We start from the raw sequence: 16771 nt of genomic DNA, 5'->3' as shown, positions 1-16771 counted from the left end.
AAAGTAAGTGTGTGTGTGTGTGTGTGTGTGTGTGTGAGAGAGAGAGAGAGAGAGAGAGAGAGAGAGAGAGAGAGAGAGAGAGTCAGTGTAGTGAACAAAGCCTGATTTTGTGCTTAGGAGCTAGCAGATGAAATTAGGCTGGCTTCACCTGTGTCACAAAGTGTCCAGTTCTTTTATACGGTGACCATGTAGGATCTGGGCACACAAGATAGAAAGGAGATCAAAGCAATCCTAAATGATTCAATGGGCTTTATTGAGTACAAAAGAATAACAACATCAATCTAACTGAGCAGAAAGCAGAACAATCTATCAGAATTACTAACAATATTTCAACCATAGCCAGCAACAACATTCACCCAGTGTTCCTAACTATCCTGTGTGTGTGTATTAAATCCTCCTAGAGCCTAATATAATTCAGATATAGGCGGAAAAGGGGGGTTAAGGAAGGTTGAGGATTGGCATGGGTTGGGGAGATCAGGAATTAGTAGAGGGAAGAGGGGAAAGGAGAAGAAAGGGAAAGGATGGAGAGACCCAAGGCTTGTGGAGCAGCATATTACCAGGGTCAGAGGCTTGAGAGCGGTGGGGCTTTCAGCTGAAGGAGAGAGGCTGTAGCTGGAGACAGGAGCTTGGAAGCGATGGTCAAGCAGGCAGTTTTCTCAGAGCGAGGCTGAGGGTGAGAGCACCATGGCTGGGAAAGTCTTAACTTCTCACTGCACAGCAGAAGTCACAGACAGTTCCTGTCCATGGACAGAGTTCCTGCTTGTTGCCCCGCGGGTTAGCAGCAAACTCTGGGATGGCTCTTGAGCAAGTATGCTTGTTAGGCAAGATTGCTTGGGAGTATCACGGCTGGGGAGTCTTGACTTCTCACTGCGTAGCAGAAGTCACAAACAGTCCCTTCTCCCTGGAAAGAGTTCCTGCCTCTAGCCCTGTGGCTTGGGCAGCAAACCCTTGGATTGCTCATGAGCAAGTCTTGCTTGTAGGCAAAAGATTGCTGACTCTGTCCAGTAAGCCTCATTCTTTATAGTTGTATCTTCCTTTGATCTCCACAGAGTCTATTCAAAATATCCTCACCCTTCCTGGGTCCCCAAAAGGGTGACAATTTGCTGTTACCTTCTGGATAATTATTCAGTATGTTAGCTCAGTCCAGGGAGATCTGAATCCCATCTTCTGTAAACTGCTACTTAGGGGAGATACATTCTAATCTGCCCAAAGCAAATCTGCATCTCTGAGCTGCAAATGGGCATCTTCTCTTGTACCCAGATTTCTGGTGCTTGGTCGCAGAAGGTGTTAAAAGGTGTTAGTAAAGTAAGAATTAAAATCTATAGGTGTTTTCTTTGTGTGCATTTACCTAGAGTGGAATTTCTATAGACAGCTATTGAGTATCCCCTTTGGGCATAGCAGGGCAATCATTGACAAGGATTAACATAGACCTTGCAAGAGGAAGTAAGAGCTCGGCTTCTCACTTCTTCCAGACATTGTCTGATAGTGGGTTAGATTTTAGCATTTTGATCGCTCAGGCCTGGCCTTTGTGTTTCTTTGAGTATCCATTTCACAATACAATGCTGGATTGCCTCTTTCTTCACAGAGCAGTTAGCAGAGGCAGTCATGAGACCTTGGTGTCAGTTCACCTTGAGTTCAGGCATTAATTCATTCCTTAATAAAATGGAATCAGACACAGGCCTGAATTCCATATAATTCTGGGTTGGTAGCTCTGGATTGAATGTTGGGGTATGGGTGCCCCAACATCAGCAGGGACAATTGATGCAGAGAATTCTGAAGGTCTCCTGCTCACCTTGGTTTGTGCTTGGAGGGTCTGGATCTCACTGGCCATCTGACTGCAAAAGCTTTGGCTGGCGTGATGTGTCCAAGTTGGGCATCTGAAGTAGAGACAGATCAGATGCTGCAGTTTAAAAACAGCCTGGCTTGTCTTTAACGGAGCCTTCCCTGTGCAAGAGTGGAGGGTGATGGTCAAGGTGATGCTATTGCAGCAGCAGACATGTGTGAGCATGTAGAGAGAGTCCCCACCACCACCATGTGAGAATTTTCCCTCCGTGTAAACTTGGGTTTAGCAAGAAACAGCCTTGTGAGGGTCAGAGTTAGGGGTTTATCTTCATAAAGTCTTTATGTGTGGGGGGAGGCACTTCTATTATCAAGGAGTTGCAATGGATATGAAAACACATGCAACATTAGGAACATAGGAAGCTGCCATATACTGAGTCAGACCATAGGTGCATCTCGCTCAGTATTGTCTACATACACCGGCAGTGGCTTCTCCAAGGTTGCAGGCAGGAATCTCTCTCAGCCTTATCTTGGAGATGCCAGGGAAGGAACTTGGAGCCTAGATGCTCTTCCCAGAGCGGCTCCATCCCCTAAGGGGAATATCTTACAGCGCTCACACTTCTAGTCTCCCTTTCGTAAGCAACCAGGGTGGATCCTGCTTAGCTTAAGGGGACAAGTCATGCTTGCTACCACAAGACCAGCTCTCTTCCATTCTGAGACATTCTGAGAGTAGTGCTTAGTTTTCCCATTAAGCAAACATGGATTTGAAGACTGGGAGGGAAAGAGTGTGTGTGTGTGTGTGTGTGTGTGTGTGTGTGTGTAAGGTGGTGGAGCACAAGCCTACCCTAGAATTCCAGATGTCTGGGGCCTGGCTGATAAAGGAGGAGCCCAGAGCGGTGTACTCGGGTCTCCCCAGTCCTAGTCCAGCACTCTAACCACTACACCACACTGGCTCCACCTGCTACACTCTGGTGCCCAAGCACAGCAGCAGCAGCTCTTGGACCCAAGTGACCTTCCAAGCGTGGTCTGGTGCACCATTGCCTCACCCACCCTGAACAGTGCCTCGTCTCCCCAGCGAGGAAGACGAGCCATCCACCACTACAACACCCCGCACCCCCGCCATCTCAGAATCCCCCCCATCCCTTTAATGCCAGGTCCTCATCGCTCTTCTTCATACTTTCTTTCACCATTAAAAAAAACCCATTCCCAGCGCCTGCCACGTAACTGTTTTTAAGGAGTTTTGGAGGAGCTGCGCGGGTTTCATTAAATTCGCCTCACAAAGCGCACATCTAAGAGAAGGATCCAGATCAAGCCAGTTGATCATGACCAAGCAGCATTGACACAAATGAGAGATGACTAAATTAATTTCAGTGGGTGGTCCTGACTGTTGTCTTGATCCGGCCCTGCAACTACACAACTCCTGCTAAAACTCCACCTCCATCATGAGAAGGTTAAAATGTAGACTTCGGGTTCTACTGACAACCTGCCCAGCTCCCCTCTCCTCACCTCCTGTTTGCTTTGCTTGAATCCAGCCTGATGAAGAGTTTGGGGGAATTCAAAAGCTTGCTTGTGTGTTGTTTTCGTTGGCCCCATGCAGCTTTTGAATTTTTATAATGGCCCAACATCCCCTCTCCCACCCCGCACATACTGAAGACATACTAGAGACATATTTGTTCACCCAGGCTTTTAGATTCAGGGGTTCTCAACCTTGGGTCCCCAGATGTTGGTGGACTTCAACTCCCATAATCCCCAGCCATAATGGCCAAATGCCATTGTGATTGGGGGTTATGGGAATTTAAGTCCACCAACATCTGGGGACCCAAGGTTGAGAACCCCTAATATTCCATGTTTGCAAAAGATTCCAATTTTAATTATTTTAATGCTTATATTATTTTAATTATAAATTGCCCAGAGATGCAAGTTTGGGGCAGTATAGAAGTCTGATAGATAGATAGATAAATAGATAGATAGATAGATAGATAGATAGATAGATAGACTTGTGTAGCGGTCCTTGAAACTCTGCATGAATAATTTAGCGGTCCTTGACTCCAAAAAGGTTGAGAAACACTGATTTACACCTTGTAACTAGTTGGGATAGATAACAGAGACATCAGGCCAGGAGAAGGAGAGGAAAGCAGTGAGGGGCCCATTTTAAAATCTCATCTCTGGGCTCACTCCAACCTTGGTACGCCCCTGTTTTGTAGTTTAGGTGTCTTACATCTAGACTGTTAGTAGTCTAACTTACTTGGGTTGTTGAGCATGTCCAGTGGGGTTTCTCTTTGTCTGGTTGGCTGAGCATTGTCAGTGTGTTTCTCTCTTCAGTTTGTGAACCACAAGATGGATGCTGCCAGAAGTGTGTGTCCTTGTGGATTCCCTTGTTAACTTAAAAAATAAAATTAAAAAAAACACCGGTTGGGACCAGATGAGGTGACTATACATTCCAGCCATCACTCTCCACTTTCACCATTCTCCACTTATTCCAACTCTTCTGCTACCAGCCTCTATGTATCCTAAATATCAGCTCACTCTTTGAACCCACCGAACCTTTAGTAGGTAGTAATAAGGCATAGGCATGGTTTTGATCACAGTGAGAATTAGGACCTTAGTAATAAAAAAACCCAAAAGTTTGTTTGTTTGTTTGTTTGTTTGTTTATTTGACATATTTGTCTACTTCCCATTACCAAATGGGAAGACCAGTGGTTCCCAAACTGGAAGCCTCCAGATGTTGCTGAACTACAACTCCCATCAGCCCCAGCTACAATTTATTGTGGCTGGGGCTGATGGGAGATGTAGTTCAGCAATATCTGGAGGCTCCCAGTTTGGGAACCACTGCTCTAGACAGTTTACAGACCATCTAAAGACCAAGAAACAGACCAGAAAGACGGCTTACAGGATGGTTTATAGACAGTTTACAGACCGTCCAGAGACCATTAAAATAGACCAAGAAATTTTTAACAATTAAAACATATAAAAAGATCAAATTAAAATACCCATAAAAATGACAAGATAGCGAAAAAGCTTGGCAGTAGAGATGTGTCTTTAGTTGTTTCCTAAAAGCCAACAGGGCAGCTCTGAGATTAGAGCAGCTCTAATCTCAGCAGGAAGTGCGTTCCACAGTTCTGGAGCAATTGCAGAGAAGGCTTATCTTCTCTGGCCATCACCAGACGAACCAGTGGCACCCTCAGACAAACCTACCCTGAAGATCTTAATAGGCAGTGGGGTTCATAATGAAGAAGGTGTTCTCTTAAATACCCTGGGCCCAGGCCATTAAGGGCTTTATAGGTACTAACCAGCACTTTGTATTTTGCCCAGAAACCTATTGGTAGCCAGTACAGGTCTTTTAAAACCACAGTGATATGGTCTCTTTGGGGTGTCCCGGAGACCAATCTGGCAGGAGCATTCTTCACCAATTGCAATTTCCGGACTATATACAAAGACAGCCCCACAAAGAGTACATTACAGTAGTCAAGCCTGGAGGTTACCAGCATGTTCACTGTTGTCTTATGGTCACTCACTTCCAGGAATGGGTGCTGTTGGCAAATCAGCCAAAGCTGATAGAATACACTCCTGTCCACTGCCTCTACCTGAGGTATCAGAGAGAGGGTTGGATCCAGAAGTACTCCCAAACTGTGAATCTGTTCCTTCTGGGGTGTGTAATTCCATTCAGAACCAGCAGATCTATCCCCTTTCCCAAACTGCAGCTTCCTACAATGAGCACCTCCATTTTGCTTGGATTCAGTCTCAGTTTGTTATCCCTCATCCAGCCCATTACTGCCTCAAGGCAGGCATTATTTATTTTTATTTTTATTTATTTCTTGCATTTTTATACCTTTTATACCTTTATACTTTTTAATACCTTTATACCTTTCTGCCTTGACAAAGGCATTCAAAGCGGTTTACAGTACTGAAGAGCAAAGAAACTGCATAAGATTAAAAGCATTGTTGTCTCAGGCTGTTGGTCTTTTCAGGAGCTGAGGACAAGAGCTCGCTGGCCTGGGCACCTCTTTTCTTGCCTTCCTCTCAGGGCACACTGGTCTCTTAGTACTCCTGGGAAGGTGGTGGAGGGACTGCCCCAACAGTCTTCACAGGCCAGTGCTGGTCTCTTTGGGAACCAATGTTATGCTCTCCCCTGGCCTGGGCGCCTCCTTTCTCACCTTCCTCTCAGGGCACACTGGTCTTTCAGTACTCCTGGGAAGGTGGGCCATTTAGGGAAGTTATGCATTGCCTGATAAAACTGAAATGGAGAAATAGATTTGGGTGTCAGCAGTGTACTGGCACCAAATCCCCTGATAATCTCTCCCAGTGGTGTAGATCAGCTGTAGAGATCAGTAATAAACTAAGGATTTATTAAAAAGTAGCAATAAACTAAGGATTGTACAGGGATTGCCTGAACAGCAGAACCTGGCTCTATCCCCTGTCAAATCTAATCAGTCTGCCTTTGTCCCTTCCCAATAACCATCACACGTCTCTGGAGCCAGCATAATTCAAGCCTCAGAATAATGTTTCTTCTTCTGTGGCTGCAAGTAAACAAAAAACAAAAAACACCCTGATTGTTGGGCCCTGAAGATTCTGTGGCCGGCAATTCATAACTGTTCCTCATTCCGTCTGCTTTATCCAGCTCTGCAATCTGCGTTCTGGTCTTCCTTACTCTTGCTGGCCAGTTACCTCTTAATTGTCAGGCTTCTTGATGAGGCCACTCTGTGAAGGTCACTTCTAGCCAGCTGTCCTCTCAGCTGCTAGGCTTTTAGTTGCTGAAGAGAAACCTTTGGTGAGGAGTCTAGGCCAGAGAGACGCACAGCTTTCTGAAGGTATCTTGAGTGGAACCACAACTCCTGCGCCTCTCCAAACATCTCTAGTGATCAGTCCGATAGTGTCTGCCCTACAGCTCCTCATCCTGAACTGCCTTCTTCCTTCAGCTCTTCCTAGTTTCCTCTTTTATTTTCTTCATCTTTCCATTTCAGAGCCCAGCTAGACTGATTCTTGGAGACCTGTTTAAAGCCCTTGTGAAATATCCAGGGAGACCTAGCCAATCCCAGTCCAGTTGTAACTCTTTAAACTGATTGACAGCACCTTCACCTTTGGCGGAGCTCTTCCTATTGATATATTTAGACTGTCACCAAAACCCCTAAGTTTTTAATGGAACTAGTGGCCAAAATCAGCCAGCCAAGTGAACACTCTCTTACTTAATACAATGTATCTGCTCCAAATATCCAGAAATGGTCAGGTCCAAAATGTAAACACTCACCAACAATAACATATCAAGCAAGCCGCACAGAAGGGCTTTGTGCCTTCATACAGAGGGGTAGAATAAACATTGCACAACCAATAGAGTCTACTCCACCTTTCCACTATAGAAATCCAAGATGGTTTGCATCATAATTAAAATGCAACAATTTATACAGGTGGCCCCCGTTATTCACAGTTCCATTACCCACAATTACATATAGTCACAGTTGGAAAATACATCCCTGACCTTGTTATCCACGGTAAAGGGTCTTGCGTATCCATGTTTTTGGGCATGTGGTTCCAACCTTATATGGTTGTGCTCTTCCTGCATGTGCTCATGGGTAGTGAGATCATTTTGAGGAGGATGGAGGAGTGCTTTTGTCTGCAAGATTTGTGGGTTTTGTGATCAAAAAAGGCATTTTGAAGAGGTTTTGGCAGCCTTGGGTACCCTTCCGTGTTCTTAGGGAGCCATTGAGAGCTTTTAGGAGCCATTGCTTTAGAGCAGGGATGGGGAACCTTGGCACTCCTGCAGATGTTGGCCTACAATTCCCATAATCCCTAGCTATTGGCCTCTGTGGCTGGGGATTATGGGAGTTGTAGTCCAAAAACAGCTAGAGTGCCAAGGTTCCCCATCCCTGCTCTAGAGTCTTTGGAATCTTTTTGGGCATATTTCTGTGGAGCCTTTGCAAGCCTGTGGGAGCCTTTGGGAGCCTTCTTCAGCCATTTCTGTTCAGATTCTTGGAGGACCCTCTTGCAGAATTGTGCTAGGGATGTGCAAACAGGTTTGACGTTGAATGTGTTCAATGTCAAACCGGTTCAGTTCAACAGTTTAGGGTCGAACCGAACCATCCCTGTTCAGTCCGACTCTGGACCAAAACCCCACTGGCCATTTGGGTGTGGGGGTGGGGGTGGTTCACGAGTAATTTTTTAAAAAAGCTTTTAGTACTTAACCCCTCTGGGAGTCTTCTCCAAGGCCATGGGGTGTCCTTGGAGGTCCCCCCTCCGCTGCCGGCCTTCCTCGTGCCAAAAATCACCCAGTTCGGGCATTCTTCAGCCCTTTCTGGGCCTTGCTCCCATTGTGACAACCATTTTGGAGGCTGCCACGCATGCTCAATGGGCCCCTGCCATTGCCGGGCCCAAAATGGCCACTGCGAGGGGGAAATGGCCACTGTGAGGGCAGCTCTGCAGGCAGTCTGCATTGGAAGGCCGTCAAGTGGCAGGAGCATCTGAAGGCACCGAGCATGATTTCCATAAGAGTGAGGGCTGGTTTGAAAGATTCAAGCACTGCTACAGCCCCCACCATGTCAAGCTGGCAGGGGAAGAAGCATCGGCCAACCACTAGGTGGCACAAAGATTTCCAGCAGCTGATTGAGTCTGGAGGGTACAGACCTGAGCAGGTCTTCAATGCTGATGAGACAGGCCTGTTCTGGAAGTGGATGCCATACCTCTCCTTCTTCAGCAAAGAAGAAAGAACTGCTCTGGACTTCAAAGCAGCCAAGGACTGTCTCACTCTGCTGCTGTGTGACAATGCTGTAGGGGACTGCATGGTTAAGCCCATGTTCCTGTACCGAGCACAGAACCATTTTGCCCTGAAAGGGAAGAATAAAAGCCAGCTTCCCAGCTTCTGGAGAGCCAATAGGAGAGCATGAGTGACTGCAGCAGTTTTCTCTGATTGGGTGAGCAACTGATTTCTGCATGAGGTGCAGACATATCTGGCCTCCAAGAATCTGGCCTTCAGAGTCATCCTGCTGCTTGACAACATCTCTGGCCACCCTGAGGCCCTGCAGTTTGCACACCTGAACCTGGAGACTAGGGATGTGCGAATCGATTTGGATACAAATCGATTTGTACCCGAATCTAGCTGATTCGGGTGATTCGGAGACAAAATGAATCACCCCTGTGGTCCGTTGGCTAGATTCAGGTACAAATCGAATTGCGGCTGATTCGATTAGAATCGATTCTGGTTTCGGATCTGTCCTATTAATTTCCCCAGATTCCCAGCTTTCATTAAAAAAAAAGCTAAGCTCTAGCCCTTCTAGAAGTGGAGTAATGGAGCAAAATGTGTGGTCACTATTTTTCAAGTGTTCGGATTTTTTGGTGTATAATAACTTTCACTCAATGAATCCTTATGAAGATTCATTACACACCTTCATTTCTTCTATTCATTTTGACTGTCTTTTAGACAGTGCCAGTTGTCAACTGCCCACTCCCACCCGCAAGGCAGTGAGGTACTACTCAGTTTAAGTTAAGTGCCTAATGGGTAGAGGCTACCACCCAAATTGCAGAGAGATTGGGCAAAGGGCTGGTTTTTGGTGAATTGTTGAAGTTTTCCATAGGAAATCATGTAGGTTTCAGCAGCCCCATAACTGCACTTGGGGGGTGCTGGGGTGGCCCAGAGTGAGTGGTGGTGTAGTGAACAGAGGGTGCCAGCCACCCCCATGGGTTTCTAGCCCATGGGCTTCAGGGTTCTGTTGTTTCTGAGGTGTTCTGAGTGTAGATCCTCTGGTAGCAAATGGGATTTTCAATACAAACCATGAATCCACTCTCATTTGCTACCATAGAATCTACACTCAGACCACCTCAGAAACAACAGAACCCTGTACCCCATGGGTTAGCAACTCCCCCATGGGAGTGGCTGGCACCCTATGTGCACTACACCACCACTGACTCTGGGCCACCCCAGCGCCCTCCAAGTGCACTTATGGGGCTGCTGAAACCTCCATTATACCTTAGAGGGAAAACCCTTAAAGATGAGTAAACTTCAACTATTCACCAAAAACCAGCCCTTTGCCCAATCCCTCTGCAATTTTGCCCAATCCCTCAGAGCCAGCGTGGTGTAGTGGTTAGAGTGCTGGACTAGGACCAGGGAGACCCGAGTTCAAATCCCCATTCAGCCATGAAAGTAGCTGGGTGACTCTGGGCCAGTCACTTCTCTCTGAGCCTAACCTACTTCACAGGGTTGTTGTGAAAGAGAAACTCAAGTATGTAGTACACTGCTCTGGGCTCCTTGGAGGAAGAGCGGGATATAAATGTAACAACAACAACAACAACAACAACACCATAGGGGCCACAGAAATCACCATCAGCCAATTACAAAAAGCAACTTTACTGTGAACAGCCTATATTCTGCGACGATATCTATAACAATTGACAATAAAATTCAGCCATCCCAGGTCCTTGGGAAGGACTCGATGTCTGGATAAAACAAACCAGTCAATAACACCTGTCTGACTGTGTAAACAAGAAATAATAATAATAATAATTTGGGTGGTAGCCTTCACCCATTAGGCACTACCACCTCACCACACTCTTCCACCCCAGATTCCACTTTATGCCCCAAATCTGCCTCAATGACACTAAACCTTCAACAATTCACCAAAAATCAGCCCTTTGTCCAATTCCCCTGAAATTTGGGTGGTAGCCTCCACCCATTAGGCACTTAACTTAAACTGAGTAGTACCTCACTGCCTTGTGGGTGGGAGTGGGGTGTAGTTGGCACATGGCAGTTGACAATTGGCACTGTCTAAAAGACAGTCAACATGAATAGAAGAAATGAAGGTGTGTAATGAATCCTCATAAGGATTCATTGAGTGAAAGTTATTATACACCAAAGAATCCGAACACTAAAAAATAGTGACCACACATTTTGCTCCATAACTCCACTTCTAGAAGGGCTAGAGCTTAGCTTTTTTTTTAAAATGAAAGCTGGGAATCTGGGGAAATTAATAGGACAGATCCGAAACCCTAATTGATTCGATTTGGATCAGCCACGATTCGGATCCGAATCAAATTTGGGGTGATTCGGATGGGTCAGATTCGGATCCAAATCAAATCAGGGCTGTTTCAATTCGGTTACAAATTGAAACACAGAAAATCCGAATTGCACACCCCTACTGGAGACTGCCTTCTTGCTGCCCAACACCACTTCCTTGATCCAAGTGATGGACCAAGGTCTGATTGCAACCTTCAAATCATACTACACTCCCTGCACCTTCAGGAGAATGTTGGATCTCACGGAAGCTGATCCCACTCTTTCAGTCAGTGACTAAGAACACAAGAACAACCCTGCTGAATCAGCCCAAAGCCTATCTAGTACAGTATCCTGTTTCACACAGTGGCCCACCAGATGCCCTCTGGGAAGCCCACAGGCAAGAGCTGAGGGCATGCCCACTCTCTTGTTGTTGCTCCCCTACAACTGATATTTAGAGACATCTTGCCTCTGAGGCTAGATGTGGCCTATAGTCTCCAGACTAGTAGCCATTGATAGACCTGTCCTCCATAAATTTGTCTAAGCCACTTTTAAAACCACCCAAGCTAGTGGCTCTCACCACATTCTGTAGAAGATAGTTCCATAGATTAATTATGCACTGTGTGAAAAAGTACTTCCTTTTGTCAGTCCTAAATTTCCCAGTCTTCCGTTTCATGGGATGACCCCTGGTTCTAGTGTTGTAATAGAGGGAGAAAATTTTCCCTTTGTCCAATTTCTCTACTCCATTAATTTATACACCTCTATTATGTCTCCCCATAGTCACTTGTTTTCTAAAAAGCCCCAGATACTTTTTCTTAAATGCCCCCGATGCTGTAGCCGTGCCTCATAAGGAAGGTATTCCAGGCCTCTGATCATCTTGGTTGCTTTCTTCTGCACCTTTTCCAGTTCTACAATGTATCTTCTTAAGATACGGTGACCAGAAATGTGGCCATACTATAGGTTTGTATAAGCGCATTATGATATTAGCAGTTTTATTTTCACCCCGCTTTCTAATGATCCCTAGCATGGAATTTGCCCTTTTCACAGCAGCCATGCAATGTTGACATTTTCAACGAGCTGTCCACCATGACCCCAAGATCAATCTCCTGATCAGTCACTGACAGCTCTGATCCCATCAATGTATATGTGAACTTGGGGGTGTTTTTTCCTCCAATTCATCACTTTACACTAGGATGTGCGAGCTGGCTTGACATTGAGCTGGCCCAGTTTGGGTGGCCTGAGTTTGAACTGGGCCACTTCCCCTCCCCCTGGTTCGCACATTGGCTCAAGAGTGTATACTTGTGAAGAGGAATTCTGCTACCCTATAAGGACACCTACTGGTTTTCTTTTGCAACCCTATACAGATATCTAATGGGCTCTGCAAAACAAGAGGAAGCAAATAACCATCAGCAACTACTTTGGAAAGATAGCTACACCCACCACCACAGCTGTGGAGTGGTCATCATCATAAAGCAACACCTGCATTTTCCACAGCTTCGAGGAGGAAGAGAGAGAGAAAGAGTGCTGCTAACTCAATTGAGTGAAGAAACTCCCCTATGTGTGTTTACTTGTGGATCAAATTATGTGTTCCCTCTTTGGCCAACCTACCAGCCAGTCAGGCCAGGGATTTGGGCTGCTCTCTCTCATTACAAGGCATCATTACTGAGGGGTGGGGTGAAGAAACTCCCCTGTGTACATTTACTTGAACTGAAACCAATTCTGTGCTGCCTCTATGGCCAACCTACCAACCAGTCAGGCCAGGGGTTTGGGCTGCTAAGTGTTGGACTTCAAATATGTAGTGGGGATACTTCACACTATTACGCATTACCAGAGGAGCTGGAGACCACTGCTGGAGCACCGGGAGAGTGGGAGAGCTTCGATGGCCAAGATACAGTGCTGTGCTCCATCCTTATTTCTGCATTTTGGTGATTTTATGGTCATTTTCTGGGGCTCCGGAACCTAATCCCGCATTAACCATAGACTCATTATTCATGGTTCTGTTATCCGGGGTTGAAGGCTGGAACATAACCCCTGCAAATAATGAGGGCCACCAGAATAATTAAAAGAGGCACCTTTGAAAGTGGTGATTCCCTTATATTTAGCAGGGGAAGAGCAAATGGCCCTATGCAACCCCAACACAACACCTCTCCAGTGACTGTTGCTGATGTCTACCTTCTGTTTTGTTTTTGTTTTTAGATTGTGAGACATAAGAACAGCCCTGCTGATTCAGGCCCAAAGCCCATCTAGTCCAGCATCTTTAGCCTCTGGGAAGCCCACAGGCAAGGAATGATGGCAAGCCCTCTTTCCTGCTGTTACTCTCCTGCAACTGGTATTTAGAGGCATCTTGCCTCTGAGGCTGGAGGTGGCCTATAGCCCTCAGACCCATAGCCATTGACATATCTGTCTTCCATGAATTTATCTAAACCCCTCTTAAAGCCATCCAGGCTTCTGGCTTTCACCACAGCTTGTGGCTGAGAATTCCATAGATTAAGTATGTATTGTGTGAAAAAGTACTTTTTCAGTACTTTTGTTGGTCCTAAATTTCTTGGCAATCAGCTTCATGGGATGACTTCTGGTTCTAATTTTTTGCGAGAGGGAGAAAAATTTATCTCTATCAACTTTCTCTACACCATACATGATTTTATAGACCTCGCTCATTTCTCCCCTCAATTGTCTGTTTTCTAAACTAAAAAGTCCCAGGTATTGTAGTCTTTCCTCATAAGGAAGGTGCTCTAGGCCACTGATCTCCCTGGTTGCCCCCTTCTGTACCTTTCCCAGTTCTACAATGTCCTTCTTAAGATATGGTGACCAGAACTATTCGCAGTACTCCAAGTGAGGCCACACGCACCATAGTTTTGTATAAGGCTCTTATAATATTAGCATTTTTATTGTCAGTTCTCTTCCTGATGATTCCAAGCATGGAATTGGCCTTTTCCACAGCTGCCACACATTATGTCGACACTTTCAACAAGCTGTCCACCATAAGCCCAAGATCCCTCTCCTGGTCAGTCACTGACATCTCAGACGCCATCAGTGTATATGTGAAGTTGGTTTTTGTTTTTTACAATTGCCAACATTGAACTGCATTTGCCATTTTGTTGCCCACTCACCCAGTTTGGAGAGATCCTTTTGGAGCTCCTCACAATCTGTTTTGGATTTCACCACCAATATTTTTACCAGCATCTTAGTGTCATCTGCAAATTTGGCCACCTCGCTGCTTACCCCAACTTCTAGATAATTGATGAATAAATTAAAAAGCACTGGTCCTCGTACAGATCCCTGGGGAACCCCACTTCTTACTTCCCTCCATTTAGAGAATTGTCCATTTATTCCTACCCTCTGTTGCCTGTCCTTAACCAGTTACCAATCCACACAGGAAACTGTCCCCTTATCCCATGACATCTAATTTTTCTCAAGAGTCTTTGGTCAGGAACTTTGTCGAAAGCTTTTTGAAAGTCCAGGTATACTATGTCAACCTGTTGACACTCTCAAATAACTCCAAAAGGTTGGTGAGGCAAGATTTACCTTTGCAGAAGCCATGCTGATTCTCTCTCAGCAAGGCCTGTTATTAACAATTTTTTGCTTAACAATTTTTTCCTTGAGAATGATTTCCATCAGTGTGCCGGGAACAGACGTTAGTCTAACCGGTCTGTAATTCCCCGGGTCCCCTCTGGATCCCTTTTTGAAAATTGTTACGTTGGCTACTTTCCAGTCCTCCAATACAGAGCCTGATTGGAGGGATAAGTTATATATTTGTGCAAGGAGGTTGGCAATTTCATATTTGAATTCTTTAAGGACTCTCAGGTGGATGCCATCTAGCCTGGGTGATTTATTAATTTTAAATTTTCCAGACTAAACTGTCATCTTTTGTCACCTCTATCTGACTCAGTTCTTTAGGCTCTGTCCCTGAGAAAGTCAGTTCAGGCACTCAGTATCCTCTGCCATGAAGACAGATGCAAAGAATTCGTTTAGCTTATCTGCAATCTCCGTATCCTCCTTAATATGGAGATTGCAGAGAAGCTAAGTGAGAAGACTTTGAGGACACGGAACCATCTTATTTATTTGTTTGTGTTTCTATGTAAACTGCTTTGAAAACTTGGGTTGAAAAACAGTATACAATTATGTGTAACAGTAGTAGTAACAGCAGCTGCCATACTAAAAAGAAACCCCAGCAGTTCTAATAAAATCAGCCATGCAGGATAAAAGCAGTGGAAAAGAACCAATCAAACCCACTGATTATAATTAAAAGCTCAGGTGAGCAGGACAGATTTAGCTTGGCCCATAAATGACTGCAATCAATATCTCAGAACCAGCTCTCTATGGAGAGATTCTCAAAGATTTGATTGCACCACAGAAAAGATCTTTTCTCCTGTAGATACTTACTAACTAACTTCTGAAGGTAGAGATCTCTGGAGAAGTGTTTCAGGGGTAATTTTCTAATTATCTTAATTGCTGGGCAGGTGCATGTTGCGGCTTATGGCCCTTCATATATCTTTGTCCCAGAGCAGTTAGTGCAATCATAGAAACATTGCTACAGCTCAATAAATACAAGAATGGGGTAGAGCCAGTGGGCTAGATGATCTTCACCACTTTTTTTGGGGGGGGGGGGAGGGTTTAAAGATTTAGGCTGCAATGCCTAAAATCAGGCATTTACCTAAAAGTACGTTTCACTGAATGCAGTGCAAACAACTTCTGTGTAAGCATGGATAGGCTTGATGCGTCAAAGATGTTTTCCACACTCATGTTAACATTGATATCTCAAATCTAGAATAAGAAATTCTCTGTTGAGGCAACTTTATGCCATAGGCCTCCTGTGCAGCCTCCTTACAAGCTACTGGTTTTATTTTTCCTATGGCATTGTGGTGACCTTTATTATCAGCTGCTCCTATAATAAATAGAACTTCTATTCAGACCAGCTGTAATTTTCTATATGTTAACATATTCCAGAATTATGGCGTAAAACAGGTGTGTTTTTTTAAAAGGCATTCAAAGAACCTTGCAATAAAAAAATAGCAATCATACCATTTGTAAAGGTTAGGATGCAATTTTCCACCTACAATGACGGGAGTCAAATTCAATTACAAACATGGGAGAGAAAATTATGGATGGTGTTAGCTTGTTCTTAAATCTTCTGCTATATTCAGTAACAGCCTGACATTTTATTGATAGCCATTAAACCCAAGTCTGAAATATTTACATATTGTTCTTGCAAAGTTCAATACGCACTATGCACCCTATATATTTGGAGTCAATGGGCCATTTTAATTTCACATATTCTAAATCCTTGTAGCTTCTGTGGTCTCATTTCCTCTCTGTCTATTTTCTTTCTGAATACATTGTTGAAGCTTCCCAATAGCATTGCAAATTCTGATATGCTGTTAAGGAAAATGTATCTGGCAAACTGTCTTCACAATGGTAGCTGACATCCAGACCAGCCATCTATCGGAGGGACAGAATGTAATTGTATCCCTGCCCAGGGAAGCTATTTTTACCTCAGCCAGTGTGTCACTGAACAGCAGAGCACAGATGCAGGAAGAGCAATTTTCACTGCTCTCCTCTGCCCCACAAGTACTCGTTGCCTTCCAGAAATGTGTCCCTGAGGGTTGTGCAACTCTTCTCTAGCTATATTCTCTCCCTGGGAGTTTTTTACACAGCAGGCTTTACCGTGGGTTTACAGCGAGGCCTTACTGCAAGTTCAAATTTGCCCCCCAAAGCCAACCCCCAAAGTGGATTTTAAATTGGGCTACACTCTAACATGCAATGAAAAACACAAATCATTTGTGAAGTGCTCCCCAATTGCTTGCAGGGTCTTTGGGGTAAATCTGGCAGATATGTGAATGCACACCTTCCATTCCGGAGGAGATGTGAGCTCAAAGCCCTGTGTGAAAAATGTCCTGGTCTCATTCAGATGCCACACCGAACCTTGGTTAGAGCTGAGTCAAGGCAACGTCCCTCACATGCTCCCCCTCGCATCCCTGTGTAAGCTTCTACTTCCTCAAGGTGTCCTGATTCTGTGCC

At 45.0% G+C, this 16771-nt stretch overlaps 1 long non-coding RNA gene across 1 annotated transcript; it reads right to left on the bottom strand.

The window, feature by feature from the left end:
• Window positions 1–234: 234 nt before the first annotated feature.
• LOC128340244 (uncharacterized) lies at window positions 235–4163 on the bottom strand. Its single transcript, XR_008313546.1, has 2 exons — window positions 4025–4163; window positions 235–1944 (listed from the first exon to the last, which is right to left on the bottom strand). It is a non-coding gene; the product is annotated as an uncharacterized LOC128340244 (long non-coding RNA).
• Window positions 4164–16771: the final 12608 nt, after the last annotated feature.

The sequence above is a fragment of the Hemicordylus capensis genome, chromosome 1 (genome assembly GCF_027244095.1).
Source record: "Hemicordylus capensis ecotype Gifberg chromosome 1, rHemCap1.1.pri, whole genome shotgun sequence".
NCBI lineage: Eukaryota > Metazoa > Chordata > Lepidosauria > Squamata > Cordylidae > Hemicordylus > Hemicordylus capensis.
The sequence above is the reverse complement of the archived record's forward strand: the minus strand, read 5'-3'. Positions and strand labels throughout refer to the sequence as shown.